Below are 17475 nucleotides of genomic sequence, written 5' to 3'. Positions count from 1 at the left end.
GATTTTTATTATTTATTTTTTATTTTTATTTTAGGTATGCAATACCACCAGAATATGGACGGCGATTTGAAAGAATGGCCAGTGGTATTTTTTCATTAGATTTTGCTGTATGTCCAGCATATCCTAGATATAAATGTCTATTATATCTCCACAATGTTTATCTAGTCACAATATTCCGTTCGATAAAGTAAAATATTGATGGGTGAAATATGGAAAAAGGTCAGCAAAGTGTTGATGTCGAAAGGACTATGTAGAAATTGATATGGACACCTTTGTGTAACGTTTACAACCTATTAAACATTAATTGTGGCGTAATTGACATGATGTTGGTTGTCGTTTTGATGACCCTGATGGTAATTGTGCAGCACCTTTTACTGAGTAACAATGCTTTTTTTTATGATAGTTTAAGTTTATCTAGAGAATTAATTTTGAATAAGTCTTGTTTGATAAGTTAATCAGAATATAGATCTCCGAAAAAAGAACAAGAATGTTTTAGTTTTTTAGAATTTTATATCAGTATTTTTAATTGCTTTATAAACATAAGCCTTATACTATTAAACGGAGCATCGTCATAGTGCATACTGTTAATGGTGACCTTATACATGTTATGCCATACAGGCACTGATGCATACTCTGGCGGATATATCCTTGTTCTGAAGGGGGGGGGGAATGAATTTCAAATCCACAGAGGTAATGATGTTCAAGTGTTAAACCCCTCTCATTATTTTAGTTAGTGACAAATCAAAAGGGAGTTCATGGGGAGTGAAGTTGGTGGTATAGGTGTTATACCCCTCCCCACTCAGCAATGTTTGATTTTCTGTCGGAAAATGTAAAAAAAATTCATCAGATAAAAATAGCTGATGGCCCAATAATATATTTTTTTATTTAGTTTGGGGGGAGGGAGCGCATATAAAAAGAGCAACAAAAATAAGGTTATCAGATAAAAAACTAGATACACCCATCATGTTATTTTGTGTGACATGTTTTAAGGTTTTTAGGTCTATAAATTTACAGCCCTTGTAATAATATATAGAAGTGACGAAAATCCTAAGAGGAGTGGTACACTAACTACCCCTACCCAAATATCCACTACTGGATGGAAAGGACAAACCAAGTATACAAAAAGCATAGAATGAATGTAGTTTTACACCAATCCACACCACTCACCAAGATGCTCTGTTTATTAGCATAGTTCACTTGAGATAATGTTTTTAATTAAATTTATCAACACTTAATCTTAGAAATTAATCTCAATTAGATGTAATTTGTGATTTGATATGTTTTAGAGTAGCTTTTAATTTGTTTTTATTTTTATGAACGTGGTTTGATATTTATTAAATTGTTTCTCTTTTTAATTGTATTGATGTTAATGTATTTATTTAGATTCAACATCTTTTCTTTTTAAATATTTAGCAGTTTTAGATGTGTAGAGACAAATACTACTGATAATTTATTTTTATGTAATTTTAATGTAGTGGTTTTTGTATTTTTATATGTATATTAACATCAACATATCTATATATTTAAGACTTTTAGCATAAAAATTGTTTATTCTTAATATATATTGGAATGACTAATTATTTGTTAAAAATTTATCATTATATAATAATATTATAAATCACTTGATAACAATAATTACCCTATTTTATCGGCTGCATACGAATTGCGTCCCCGAAATAAAAATTGCGATTTGTGACATACTAATTGCGTCCCGGGTTTTCGATTCAACTATACTAATTGCGTCCCGGGTTTTCGATCCGACTATACTAATTGCGTCCCGATTATCTGATATCAGAATATACCTTTGATAATCTCAATCAATAATCGACACGACGACGTATATATTTTCTATGGACACGACTATATGAGCATTTCGGAAATAAATGTAATCGGTTAGTATGTCTTTCGATTCCGTTTCGTTGACAATTGTGCGCTGTTCTATTTCTATTTAAAAATATGAGTTTAATTGTAAGTGACGTTATGATAAGTGAAAAAAATAAAACATTGATTTTTATAAACGATTTTAAATTTTGTTTTCATAAAATATTGAAAAATGATATACAATGTTGGAAGTGTTTCAAAAAAACATGTAAGTCATATGCTAAATTAAACGATAAAAATGAAATATTGGAACGTCCTACTGAACATAACCATGAAAACGATTCTGTAGAAATATTAAACAGACAAAAATTAAGCAATAATTTAAAACGAAAGGCAATAGACGATCTCTATGATAAGCCCTCAAAACTCATTCATAGGGAATTGTCAAATGACGTATCGACATTGACCAGTTATGATTTAACTTTAATTCGCAAAAATATGCATCACGCCCGAGCATCTGTAATTCCCAAGCTGCCAAATAATGTATTAGATTTACATAATTCATTGAAAGAAGAAAACATTAAAAGTAACCAGGATGAAAAGTTTCTATTAGTTAACGACTTTGAAAATAATATACTAGTTTTTTCAACAATAACTAATTTGAAGTTCTTAGGTCAAGTTGACACAATATTTGTTGATGGAACTTTTAAAAGTTGTCCTAAGTTATTTACACAATTATTCACAATTCACGGTTTATCAAATGGAAATTACATACCATTAGTTTTTTTTTTTATTAATTGACAAAAATGTTGAAACTTACAAGAAAGCATTTTTTTCATCTAAATTCAGAATGTTTAAAAAATAATATTAATTTTTTACCGAAAATGTTATTTGCTGATTTCGAAAAAGCAATTTACTCGGCCGCATTATTTGTTTGGCCATCTGTCGAATTAAAAGGATGCCGATTCCATTTAGGCCAGAGTTGGTGGAGAAAAATTCAAGCTCTAGGTTTGAGTGATGAATATAATCTAAATTCAGAAATAAGCAATTACCTAAAAATATTTTTTGGTCTCCCTTTTTTGAAACCTGAAGATGTAGAAAACTGTTTTACCGATGATATAGTATCAATTTTACCACAGAATAAAAAAGTAGAAACATTTACAGATTATATTTTAAACACATATATAACCCCCGATTGTGACTTTCCTCCTTCTTTATGGGCAATGTATTCGGGATCAATTACAAGGACAACAAATAGCTGTGAAGCTTTCCATTCAAAATTTAACGGTATGTTTTATTCTGCTCATCCAAATATCTATAAATTTATTGATGTACTTAAAAACGTACAAAAAGATACTTACATAAAAATTCGCAGCAGTAGTCAAAGAAAGAAAATAAGACGTAAAATATGTGAAAAACAAGAATTTTAAAAAAATCAAATGATGAAATACGACGTTAACGAAATTACACGTTTTGATTATGTTAAAACTGTATCGTTCAAATTTTTACCGAGCCATCATAAATAATATTACAATAACATGTGATAACTATAACCTTATAACCTAACTTATATTTTTGAAATTTTTTTTATTATTATTAATTTTATTAATTATTATTTTTATATTTAACGACGAAAACAATATTTTTGATGTACATAATTACGAAACGATAAAAAACAATATTTTTAACCTACCTTTAGCAATATAATATTTAATGTTGCTATTGACAGTCCTAAGTCTGTATTAAATGGGAAGGAAAATAATGTATTTATATCGGGACGCAATTAGTGTAGTTGCTAAATATCATCGGGACGCAATTAGTGTAGTTGTTAAATATCATCGGGACGCAATTCGTACGAAAAAGGGATCATGGGACGCAATTCGTTTGCTGCGATTTTATCGTGTTCTTTTATATTAACTCATAAACAGATACACATTTTTTAAATTATTTTATTTAGTTGGATGTAAAAATACAAGCAATTATTGCGAGGAAAAGTATTTAAAAAACTACTTTTTTTAGGGTAGCTATAACACTTTAAAAAAAAAAAAAATTAAATAATAATGGTTGAGATGAAAAAAATTGATGAATAGTAACTATATTTTTTCACAAAGAAAATGCTAACACCATACCTACTATTTGTTTTCTCTTTGATCTATGCATATTATGGCAAATTTGTGTTAGTTTTAATAACAGAGTGACTTAACCTATTATCAAACTTAAATTAAAGAATATTATTCAATGTACTGTAATTTTAAGTAAAATATGACTTTTTTAAAACAATCATAGTTTATTATATTAAAATAAAAATATCAATACAATTCTGAGGTTCTTTAGTTCAAAATGTGTTTTTCTGAACTTAAAATTTCTAAGTTGTACGTTGGTTTGAAAGAGAAAATATATATGTAATGCGCGTTATTCTATTAAAATACTATGTGTACCCTACCAAATTTATAAAGTTTAAAAACTGTTACGAAAATTAACTTTACAAACATACTCTTATGTTATGCATATTGTATATGACCCAATTATATACAAATGTAAATATTATATTTATACATGGCTGTTTTATAATTTAAAATATTTTTTTTAATTTATATTTTTCAGAAGCAGTTCCACTTATTATTATGATAAATTAATGAATATTTTGATAAATGATATCATTTTTTTTTCTAAATAAGATCATGAATTTTCCTTTTTATATTCTATTCATATATATTTAAATAATCCTCAACTTTTAACTAAACTGCCTAAACCTATTGCAATATACAAAATATATTAATTGTATTTATTGTAATAATAGAATCGTCTATATCAATATCATTAAAAAAAAAAAATTTCAAATTAACTGTGTTATTAAATATTTTTTTTACTATTTCTGTTATATTTAACATAACTTTATGAAAATCCATAATTTCCTTAAAATAGTCTGTTCATTTATATTATTACATAGTTAATCTTAGTTATTTTTAGATATTAGCTTTTCCTTTTTATGATTTCACCACAATTTTATTGCACAGTACACTTATATAAAAAATGCTCAAAGCAAGACATTTGTTATAAATTCATAGTTAATGTTTATAAACATGTTCTAAAAAATAAAACTTTTGCTTAAAAAATGTGTACTTAATTTTAAATTAATTAACCTAACAAGGCGTTAAAACATCTCAAAGTTTTAATTTAATTATATTTTAAATGGGTATCTATTTAATAATAATTAATAATTATATAGATATAAACGTGTTATTCTTATAGAATGTATATTGACACGTAATTGTTGAGAGTAAACAAATCTTTACATGTGTTTGTGTTACGTAAATATTTACCTACTTATCTAGTTAATATTGTAGTCTGTAATAAATTCTTACTAAATCTATATGTAGAATACTCAATAATTATAAAAATTATTTTAGTTTTAAGAACGGAAATAAAAATCATAAAATAAATCGGAACCTATTCTCCGTTAAAATGTGCTAAATAGTTTTAATTCGTTAAATATGTATAATTTTTTGATATGAAATACAAAATAACAAATTTAAAACTCATAGTATTATTATTCAATTTTTTCTATCGATATTTACACTTTTAAATGAAATAAAATACATTTTATGAAGCATAATATGTAAAATTCACCATGGGTTAAGTTTATAACATATGAATTCTTATGATGCGTTTTATTGACTTAAAATATTCTGCAGTAACATTGGATCCTAAAAATATCGAATACCTAATTACATTTAAACAAATATAACAATACGTCTAAAAAAACTTTACACTAAATATTAAATAGGTTAAAATTTTGTATTAACGAGGTTCACGTTTATTATTAAGACGCGGCTTCGGCGGTCGATGAGAATTTGTTTTAAACAAACAAATTAAAACCAAAAAGAAAAAAAAACAAGAAAGAACCACCGAATACGTCTTAGTTTAATAACAGTTTTTATTATAATGGAATATAATCAAAACAGTGCGTCGTAGACAAGACACAAAAATTTTAATCAACTATGTGGACACACAATAAAAATGATCACCGGCGATGGTTACGAACACCTTCGGGTGTGGTAGATAAAGTGGTCCGTAAAACGTCGGGGACCGATACTCGTCGAGCACGACTTGTCTTCCCGTCCCGCCTAGACCTTTTACGGCGTCGGTGGGAGAGTTGACAATATCGTGATTTTACCCGTGGCGGTGGTGGTGATAGTGTAGACCGGTCTCTGCGGTGCCTGTACTTTGTACCGGCGACCGTTGCGTACCGTGTCAATTACAAATCAAAATTTAATATTGATGACATCTTCACGTTTTTACAGATAAACAAATCAATGAAATCTACTAAAAAAATGGATATACTTCGTGATATTTAAAAAGCCAACTTAAATAAATAAATTATTCATAGAGTTAATATTTATTAAATATTAGAATGATAATATGCAAATCAATAATTAAAAACAAGAATTCACAATATCCAAATTAGTATAAAACTAAATAAGTATTTTATTTGTTACTTATTAGTATTTTTTTTTTTTTTGCGGTTTTAATTATTGTTATTTATGTTTATTTTTAGTTATTTTAAAATTATCCAAACAATGTATAGGTACCTAGCTTAATAAATACTTTTTTTATTACCCAATTCGCTTTGTTTTTAATTAATCAATCTTTTTAACGTTTTTCGTTTTATTTCAGTTGAATGTTTAATACAAATGCAATTACAATAATTAAGTTTATTATTTTACGCTTATTAGTTCTGGGTATAAATTTTATGTTAACAGCTTAAAAGATTACTAGAATCCAATATCGATAATTTATATAATCATTAATATAACAATTGTATTCATAAGTATTTTATTTGAAGATTTGTTTTTATTAAATAAATCTGTAAAAGAAATTAAACGCCATTTCTTGATAGGTACTTTTGAAAGGTCAAAATGTTATGTTATGATAGGAATTTTAATGTAAAACCAATTTTTTCAAAATATGAATTTTCTCATTTTATTGTTATTTTTTAAACGAATAACCGTAGATGATTGAACACTACTAGCATTACTATAAATGATTTGAATTTAAAAATATTTCAAATATTTCTAGTTATTTTTGATGTATGTATAACTTTCGATTTTTTTTTTCTAATAATTATTGATTAAATAAATTTTTGCTCTAAAAATTAAGTATAAGATTCTTCTTAAATTATTATTATAGCTGTTTAATATTAATAATACATAGGTAAGTAGTATAGTTTTTATAATCATTTGAAGTTAAAATGTTGAAAACGATTGTTAAAACCACGTATATTTTAAAATTATTTTGTAATTAAAAATTTATAAAATATTCAATTTTTATAACTAAGACTTTAAAATTTAGTAAAAAATTTCTTTGAAGTACTTTGAATCAGAACCAAAAATTAAAAAATTTAAATATTCTATGTATACAATGTTACAACCATTTTTTAAAACATTTAGAGTAATTTCATTATATTTCCCATTTATACCACAAATCTACATCTAGGAACAAATTACTATACAAAATTGAAAATATCAAGAATGTAAACAAAGCTTTGAGAAGAGAAAATAGAAAATTGCTATTTTGAATATTTGAACAAAAGATTATCGAAAATTTTTTTGAAATTGTGGGTGTTCCGGAAACTGAAAATGAAGACTGAGTAAAAAATAATTGAATCAATTACTGCATCTTTAGTAACATAATTCTAATTTGTCTAAAAAAGTCTTCGTAATGAGGATCTATACAACTAAATTATAAGGAGTTAAGTAAAGGACCTATTACATTTCTCTATAAAAAAAGTTTTCACTACGTTTATTTTCAAAAATATAATCAATGGTAATACTTGTAAATTTTTCGAGAAAAAAGAAAAAGTAGACTAAGACTACACAATATTTTCGTTAAATATACCAATATACCTGTAAACTCTCTGGACAATCTTTTGTTAATTATTTGGGAACTGCGTTTTTTAAACTCTATCCCATTACAACTTTAAAATAATATCCATGTTACTAATAGTTATGTTAAAACACAGATGTCTATATTATAATATAAACATCTGAGTGTTAAAACCACAGAGCAAAATATGCTCTGTGGTTAAAACAAATTGGGTATGTGATTTGTTTTTAATTTATTTGTATTATGTTTTTCTAATTTGCTATTCTTTCTTTTTTAATTACATTCGCGTAATTTATTAATTATTAATTCTTATTTTATATCTCTAGTACACGCTTCTAAGATTAAAAGAGATGTATAATAATAATAATAATAATAATAATATGATATAATATAATATTTTAATTTTATATTTTGTAGTTAATTATAATTTTATAAAAAAAACTACATTTTGAAAAACCGCTTAAAATTGGTACAGGAAATTATTATCTTTACTTAATTGTAGAAACAGCGTAGTTGGTTCAAAGCACTCATAGGATGCAATAAGTTCAAATTTAGATCAATAAACACAATTCAAAGTGTCTTACTTGCCAAAAGTTTCACATAACTTCTTCCCACAATAGTTTTCATATATTCTAATAATAATTGACTAAATCATAATATGCTAAAATTGTTTGTAAGTCTAGCCACTAGACATTAGACAAAAGAATAATAGATTAATAAATTAAATGTTGGATATAAGTTTAAATACGAGCTGTATAGTGTATACACCAACTATAATAGCCAATGCGATATTAATTGCATGCGTAATACTATTCACATTTTCAATAAAATATGTAATGTACCTATTAAGCAACTTTATCGAGTAGATAAATCAAAAGTTATAAAATATAATATGATTATCAATAATATGTTAACTAATATACAAATATACAAACAATTAATGATCCAATATTGTACGTTTGTAAGCCTATTATCAAAACTAAGGGGGGCTAAGCCTTCTCAAATATAAAATTAGCCCCCTCCAGTTAATTCTAATTTACTTATATAATGTATAAGTAAATTTTGTTATTGTAAATAATTAAGATTATAAAAAAATGGGGGAGGGGTTGGACTTCAGTCCATCCAAATAAATTTATGAAGCTTATACTAATATATGTATGATCCAATTATGTCAAGGAAAGATGAAATAAATAAAATATAATAATTTTTAATTAACTATCTATAGAAAATTAAAACGTTCGATAATAATTTTTAGATTAAAATAATAGTACTTAAGAAATTTAGAATATTTAATTTTAATAGAAATAAATTAGTATGAAATTTGTGTTTGTTTTAATTTAACTTATTATATTATATTACAAGACTACCAAAGATTAATAACCTGAATAACTGTAATTATAGAAAGTACCTAATATAATATATATTTATTTTTCTGTCTTAAGGTAATTATTGGTAAGAAGAAAAAAAAGACCAGCAGGAGTATAATGATCCATTGTACAAATATAAATCGAATGTGGTCCGAAGTTTGAAAAATGGTTGTGTTCGTTGATCTACGTATATGGGGCAATGGGCTATGGCTTGTTCAAGTCCGGATTAAGACATCTAGAAGCCTGGAAACCGATAGTTGGTTCGAGGCTCCAATTAATGGAAAAATAATCATAGTTATGTTTTTTTTTTAAGACATTTAATTGGTACATAATAATTTAAAAATTGGCAATTTGAAGTTAGTCAAAAAAAAAAAAAAAAAGTTATTTTAATTTAATTTTTAGTAATAATAATAATAAGAAAAAATGTATTGGTATCTATGGAAAATGTAGCGCAAGTGTCTATAAATTATATATATAAAAAAAAAAATACTATTGATTAGTACAAAAAATACTCAATTTGACAATAATTTTTACCACACTTTGTATTTAATATATAATTAACTATGTTTAAATAATAATCTAATAATTAGTGTAAGTAATAGATTTTATATTATATAAATTATATAATATAATATTTAAAAAATATATAAAATAAATATGTATACAGTGTACATTTAAATGAATTCTCCGCCCAATCAAAATTGTACCCTCGTATAGTACATGTATACATATTTGTACGCAAAGTACAAAATGTAACCTTTTTTTTTAAATAATAAAATTTATTGTTTTTAATACTTTGTTTTTATAAAATGTAAATAATGTCAATAAACTGAGTGACTACTGTATGAAAAAAAAGACCTAAAGGCTATGTGTTTATTTTTTTATTAAGGTAATATCAGATTAGTACGTATACCATATTGTTTTTAACGAAATAATTTGATATAAAAGTTAAAACCTTAAAAATGTATATTTATTTTCATTGATTCGACAACTGAATCAATAAAATTACATTCTTTATTTTTAAAATTACTATAAATAACTATAATAATTTTATTATAATAATTAAGTTCTACATTTTTCACAGTTGAGTATTTTTTTTAAATATATGTACCTACATAAAATATAAAAACATTTTTTTCGAAACTTTAAAATTAAATTGTTCATGTTTTCCTTTTTTTTTCTCTGAACCGAACTTTTAATTTTAAACATAACTATACATGTATATTTTAAAATTTAATACCTACTTATAAATATTAAAATCATATTTAGCTGAATTATTAATACTAAAATAGTAATTGATAAAGTATCGATTATAACACGGATTTTTGATATTTTATGATCGGATCTAGATAATACAATTTTAATTATATTAATTTGTTGTAAAAACGTATTTTTAAATTTTAAGCGGAACGATGAATTTATTAATTTTACAATGAAAGTTTTTTATTTTTTGTTATAATCTTTTAGGGCGTAAGAATTTTATAATTCTTAACTTCGAGGGTGAGTTTTAGTAGCATTATATATAGTTGGTATTTTGAGATTGTAAAAAGTAAAAAAAAAAGTCCAGTATTTTTAGATTATCGGAAAAAACAAAAAATAGCAAGGAAAAATATGAACTTTTACACCAAACCAGTTTTTGAAAAAGTGATTTCTTTATTTTGTTTTAATTTAAAAACAAATAATTGTAAAAATTAAAATTTTTCACGCAGAGATTTATTTTAATTATTCTTATAAGATAATATCTATTGAAGAAACACAAATTAATTTTTTATGAGTGTTAAAAGTTTAAATTTTTATAATAATGCATATCCATCCGTAAAATAACTATTTTTTCTCAAAAGATTTTTGTTATAATTCAAGAACCATTAATAGTAGATACTTGAAATGTTCACAAAATGTAATAAAGTTTTCTATACACTGCACTTTTATCATTTATAAAATATTTTGACTCTTTTAACTATTTACAGGTATTTGAAGAAATTTTTTTTTATGTATTATATTTTTTTAATGTTATTAAAATATCGATAATTTACAAATTCCGAGTATTTTGTAGTAATTATTTATTATAATTCTTCAATTTTTATAGTTAAGATTTGAAATTTTAATACAATATTCTTCATAAGTGTTTCATAACATAGATGTACACACGGGTGTATGTGCTTTTTTCGAAACAAAAAATTTTGTTTTGAAGGATATGTATAGTTTTAAGTTTATTGACAATTTATAACATTTTTTTTCGTTTTTTTGCGTGTTTGTGATACGATTATACGTGTTATTTCTTTATGTTTGAAATTAAACCATGATAAAAGTTTATGATGGTATAAATCATAGACCTCATACCAGTATGAGGTCTATGGTGTAAATAGATAAATATAGATAAACAGTGTTATATTAATCTAAGATCGTGTTCATTACTTTTAAAATCGAATACAGCATCAAGCAATTTTAACCATATATATTTAACTATGATTTATACTTCATCTAAAACTTGTATGCAAGATTAGTTATTAAGAGCTATATGTTAATTAAATATTAATGAATGATGGAAAATAATAATTGATTTTGAGATTGAGAAAATGTTATTTTCAAATTTTAAAAAGGTTTTCATAACTATTATACTTGTCTCATGATGTAGTTCTAGACCAGGGGTCGGCAACCTTTTTAACCACACGGGCCATTTTTTTTTTCAATTGTTCATCAAGGGCCACATTAAAAAAAAAAAATTACATATTATGATATAATGCTTATAATTGTATTGCTATTATGAAACGGTTAGATTAGATTTTATTTATAAAGGAAAAAGAATTATATAATATTGAAAATTATATGAAAAATGTTATTGAACAAAAGTAAAACACAAAAATTAACCACCTTTGTGCGGGCCATCAAAAATTGCTTTGCGAGCCGCATGTGGCCCGCGGGCCGTGGGTTGCCGACCCCTGTTCTAGACTACCGATTGTAAAAACAAAACTTCGAAGTACTATGTTTCAAAAAAGATTGGAATCTCTTTTATTATTGTTTGTTTTTAAATTAATGAACATTTAGATTGAAGAAGTAAGCTATGAATAATAAAAGAAAGTGTAGTTTAGTATTATAAACTTATAAGTTTAAAAATCTAAAAAATATACTCAATTATTTTTATGGGAATTTGAAGCTCAAATTTTGGTGAAATTAATACTTAAATGATAACATTTTGTTAATTATACTCAGAATATGTGACTACATAAAGCACAATCAAGATAAATCACTTTTTTCACACAACATTTACACTAAATATAACTATTTAGGTAAGTTGTATTTCAAATTATTTTTATGCTGATCGAATGTTGTTATGAATTTAACTAAGATGCAACTATAAATTCTGAGTTATATTTATGAAAACCTTATAAAAATGGATAATAAGTTTTTTTAAATATTTAATTTTTATACAATCTACACTTATCACTCAAACCTGTCTGTTGCTGAATTAAACTCATACTACTCGTAATTAAATATGCATAATCATTTATAAATTCAAATAATAAAGAGCTATTGTACCATAGGTATGCGTAGATTTCAATTTCCGGTCAAGTCTGGAATAATTAATGGTCTAATTCTTGGACAGTGCCCCTAATTCTTTTTTTTTAACACACTAATGTACATTTTAATTGTAAATTAAAAACTATGTAAATAGAGTTAAATTGTATGTGCACACAACATTAATGTGTTAATTTCTAGACATATATTTTTGAAGTTAAAAATAAAATGATATAAGTATTATTATGCATAAAAATAAGAAAACAAAATATTAAAAAAAAAACCTTGATTTAATGAACAAAAAATCGTATATACATAACATTTTATTATACAAACTTAATTAAAGAATTATAAATGATTTCTTCTATTTCCCATACTATTTTGAATTCGTCAATGACCATGTCAATATTAATACTAGATATTAGTTTTGGTCCAGTAAACATTAATAATTAACTATTAAGTCCATATTGATGTATAGTACTCCTTAATTTATTTTTCACTATTGTTAATTAAGAAAATACCCGTTCGCAGGAACAACTTGTAACTGCTATTACACTGAATAATATCAGTGCAGTGAAAAATCCATTAAATAATTTTATGTAATTATTTGCTTTTATATAATCTAGCCACGAATATATTGATTCATTATTAGCATTAGTATCTGGTTGAAATTCTATTATGTCCCTAAAAAGATTTCGGTTGAGACGGTCGAGTCGAACGTACGTTTCTCCTGTTCGCCCCGTATGCACACCTATGCGCTGTACTGCCTATACCCAGCACCTACCTACACTGTTTTCTTTTTGAAATTCATGTTTTATTATTTTATTTTATTCATTATTCAATAATCAAAATTTATTGCATGTAGCATATTTTTAAGAATAAATGTTAAAATTTAAATTTAAAGAATACATTTAATAATAGCTTATAAGATTTATACATTAAATACAATGGTATTATTTACTAGGTAAAGTGTAACATATTATGTTTATCTATAATATATATTATGTGAATAAAATATAGCTCATTACTCATTAGCGTTATAAATCAAAATATATAACTATTGGATTATAACCGTTGTCTTTATTAATATATAATATACGTATGCTAATCTGAGATATATCACACTAAGTTTTATAAGCCGATCAGTGTTCATATTATTGTACAAGATATTAAGAAAACAATAAGATTACAAATATACATAATTAATTATTACATGAATATTGATAAAAATATAAAATAATGCAATAATTACATTTATGTCTGCATTTTATTATATTATTATAAAATATGGAAGGTGATGAATTTTAAAATTGTGTTGGCGTCAAAGTTAAAAAAAAAAAAATCGAATTTACATTTTATTATATATTAAGTAATTATGTATTCATAAACAGACGTTAGTCGATCCCCGTTTGTTGTGTCAGAAGCTTGATCACATACGAACTCATGTAAGCGCTGATTGACATAAATTATTATATTATATGGATTATGACTGATGGGTTAATTTTAAGCTATATTCGATACATATTATTCATATCAAGGAAAATCAATGATTATAAGACAAACAAAAAAAGCAATTACAATACAATAATGTTGAAAGTTTAACTTGGAAGAACTTATTTTGAAGTAATGATTAAATTGGATTTTGAATGGCAATATTATTTCCTACTTCCATATATTCTGTCCATATATTTTTGAATGAAAAAAAAAATAAAAAAGTAGATAGTAATAATTACCTATAAACTTAATAATATTATAATTTTCGTAGTTAAAACTAAATAAAAAACATTAAGCAATAATAATAAAAAAAGAAACTTACAATTTACCAACGTAATCTATTAACAATAAGGCTATAACTATTATAATATATATTTATGTTTGATGGATTACTATCTTACATATTATTTAAGAATATTAAATATTCTTAAAATATATATATATATATATTAAAAATTGTATTAAATTAAATTTTAATTTTAATTTAATTTAATTTAAATATTATATTAAATATAATATTCTTTAATTTTATTAGAATAAATCTTATTAAACCTAAATTATATGGCTAAAGTTTGTGATGCGTATTAAGTTAGATTATCAAATAATTTTCCAGGAAGTTTCAAAATTTCAAATATTTTAAAATATTTTAAAATTCTTAAAGAAAAAATGATAAGGAATTTATATTTAATAGAATATTTTTCGATTATAAATTGATATAATAATAATACATTTATATTAATTCGTATATCAAAAAAAAAAATGAGACAACTAGAAAAAGTGCTCGGAATTATAACTTCCAAATTACAAAATATTGTACTTGTTTCAACTGAGTGTTTTTTTTTTTTTTTATTACATTTGACATTTTTTTGTCTAGACGATATTTTAACAGTGTTTTAAAAGTATTCATCAGATTTTTAGATGTTATTTTCCATTAATTATGTACAATTTGTTGTTTTTATTGATATTTAATATGACACACTGTCTTTCTATTTATCCAGATTTTATTATAAATATAGTTGTTATCCAATTTTTGTAATAGATAATTAATAATTAATTGATACATTTTTTATTTATAAATATTTGACAAAAACAAAAAAGTTGCTATAAGTAACGGTTGTTAGGATAATTTTAAAATTGTCTACGGAAGTAATGCAATAGTAACGATTGACTACACAGATATAATACGAGTAGTTTACAGTTTTCTCGAAAAAAAATTAACTATACAGTCCACAAACAGTCATAAAACAAAAACTATAAAATAATAACACTACCTTTTTTATTTTGAATAAAATATATGATAATGATAATTTTTAAAGTAATTTCGGTATTTAATAGATTATTATAGTTATTACTTATTTTAAAATATAGGACACTAAATATAATTTTAATTAGGCATTAAAAGTCGATTGCATAATAATTAATACAATCTATGACTAGTCTTATCAATAAATATAAAGTATATTATTATAAAAAACAAATTTTTAACCTACATATTATTAACAGTCTTAACACAAGTGTGTTTAAGAAAGAAATTCTATACCTAATGTGTTACAAGTGATTTATTTTTATGTAATAAAAAGCGCAATAGTCTTAGTTCAAATATCTAAAGTAATTATAGCATTTCACTCAATTTAAAAAGAAAGAGTTAAAAAAATACATATTTCTATCAGTATTTGAACTTTTAGTTAAATTATTATATAAATATATATGTTTCTATCAAATTGTTATTTATTGAAAAAAATAAAATGATTTATTGTGATATTTTGTATATTTAAGTAAATATAATATATTTACATAAATTTCCTATCTATCTATACGCTTTCATACAGAGAATGAGATAGTACATAAAATATGTAAATTAAAATAGAGCTGGGAAGTTATTGATAAATTTTGAATTGGTTTATGCAAATACATTTTTTTCATAGTAATCCTAATAACTCCAGAATTGTTTCAAAAATATATTGAATAACTAATTGATCAAAAACAAGACATTTTAAATATTTTGACATGTTTAAATTTAAAACTCGAAAATATTAATACGAAACGGTTATACCTACTTACTAGTTGAATATAACGTTGCATATCTACTGCATATATCATACTAAATAGTAGATTATTTATATTATTTTCTATAGTATTGTGGCTATTTAAAAATTAATATAAAACTATAACAAAATTTTTAATTTGAATTGATTATTTTGTAGTCACTTTAAAAATATCAAGATATATTTTAATTTACTTAAAATTATTAATTACTTATTATTAATTACTATTAATTACTTAATTATTAATTATAAAATACATTTTCTAATTATTATTTAACGTTTTAAAACCATTTTCATTGTTTTTTTTTTTTTTTTACAGATTGATAATCTTACAGTATTAATACAATTTTTTTAATTTAAGTAATGTTTTTAAATGATTTATTTATGTTTATTCGGTTTATGTATTATTTTACTGTAACAGTATATCGTATTTTAAATTTAAATCACGCCACCGGAGTGTTAAGATTAGATTGAGTGTCGAACAATTAGATTTTCATTCCTAATTGATAATTTTATTGTATGTATCTTTTGCAGTATAGTACTTAGCGGTTTTAGCAACATTTGTAATGGTCGAACTCGATTCTAAATAAGACGGGAATCAAACAAATCACGGCGACTTGCGTCAACAGGAGAATGTAATCTTTAAATGCGATAATTAAATTCGAACATCTGATACCACAGTCATCACGATTCTCGTGAAAAACTAAACGAGCGAATTTTCGTTTTATTTTTAATCAGTTTTCGAATAAAGCAGTAAAAAAAAAAAAAAAAAAAAACACACTGACTACTAGTTAAATCTGTTCTATCTAAATAAAACGTTAATGAATAGAATACATATTAACTTTTAATATTTTTTGCAATTAGTTAAAAACTATCTACGATCGATATAAAAAAAAAAAAAAATTGTACATATATATATATATATATATAATACGAAATAGGTATCAAACACAAGAAGGGCAGAAGTAAATTAAATTACCGAAATAATAGGTATGAGCGTGCCACAGTTGGGGTCCCGCAACTGTCCCGCGGCGGTGGCAGCGGTGGTGGCGGACGACGACGACGACGACGACGACGACAACGACGACAGCAACGACGTCGCCTGTGGATGGTCAACCGCGAGACGCCGTGCGATCGGCACTACCGTTGGCGTGCATGCATGTACTACTGAGCGCGGAAAAAACTGCCTCGACAACCCGGCGAGACGCTGTGCCGGTGCGCGCGCGCGCGCTCGCTCGCGCCCTCAGAAAACGTATGCACGCACCCCGCCGCGGCACCGTTCACCGCACCATCCTTCACGTCGGCCGCCGCCACCCCCACATTTCAACCCCTCGCCACACCAACCA

At 24.7% G+C, this 17475-nt stretch overlaps 1 protein-coding gene across 1 annotated transcript in view; it reads right to left on the bottom strand.

Annotated features, from left to right (window-relative positions):
* LOC112600055 (probable G-protein coupled receptor 158) overlaps positions 1-17275 on the bottom strand; it is a 42594-nt gene extending 25319 nt beyond the window's left edge. Inside the window, exon 1 of the mRNA XM_025347200.1 lies at positions 17109-17275. The gene's annotated coding sequence lies outside the window, so the exon portion shown is untranslated. The remainder of the gene's footprint in view (positions 1-17108) is intronic.
* Positions 17276-17475: the final 200 nt, after the last annotated feature.

This window comes from Melanaphis sacchari, unplaced genomic scaffold, assembly GCF_002803265.2.
Source record: "Melanaphis sacchari strain LSU unplaced genomic scaffold, SCAv2.0 Contig59_pilon_pilon, whole genome shotgun sequence".
Taxonomy (NCBI): Eukaryota; Metazoa; Arthropoda; class Insecta; order Hemiptera; family Aphididae; genus Melanaphis; species Melanaphis sacchari.
This window is presented reverse-complemented; position numbering and strand designations above follow the sequence as displayed.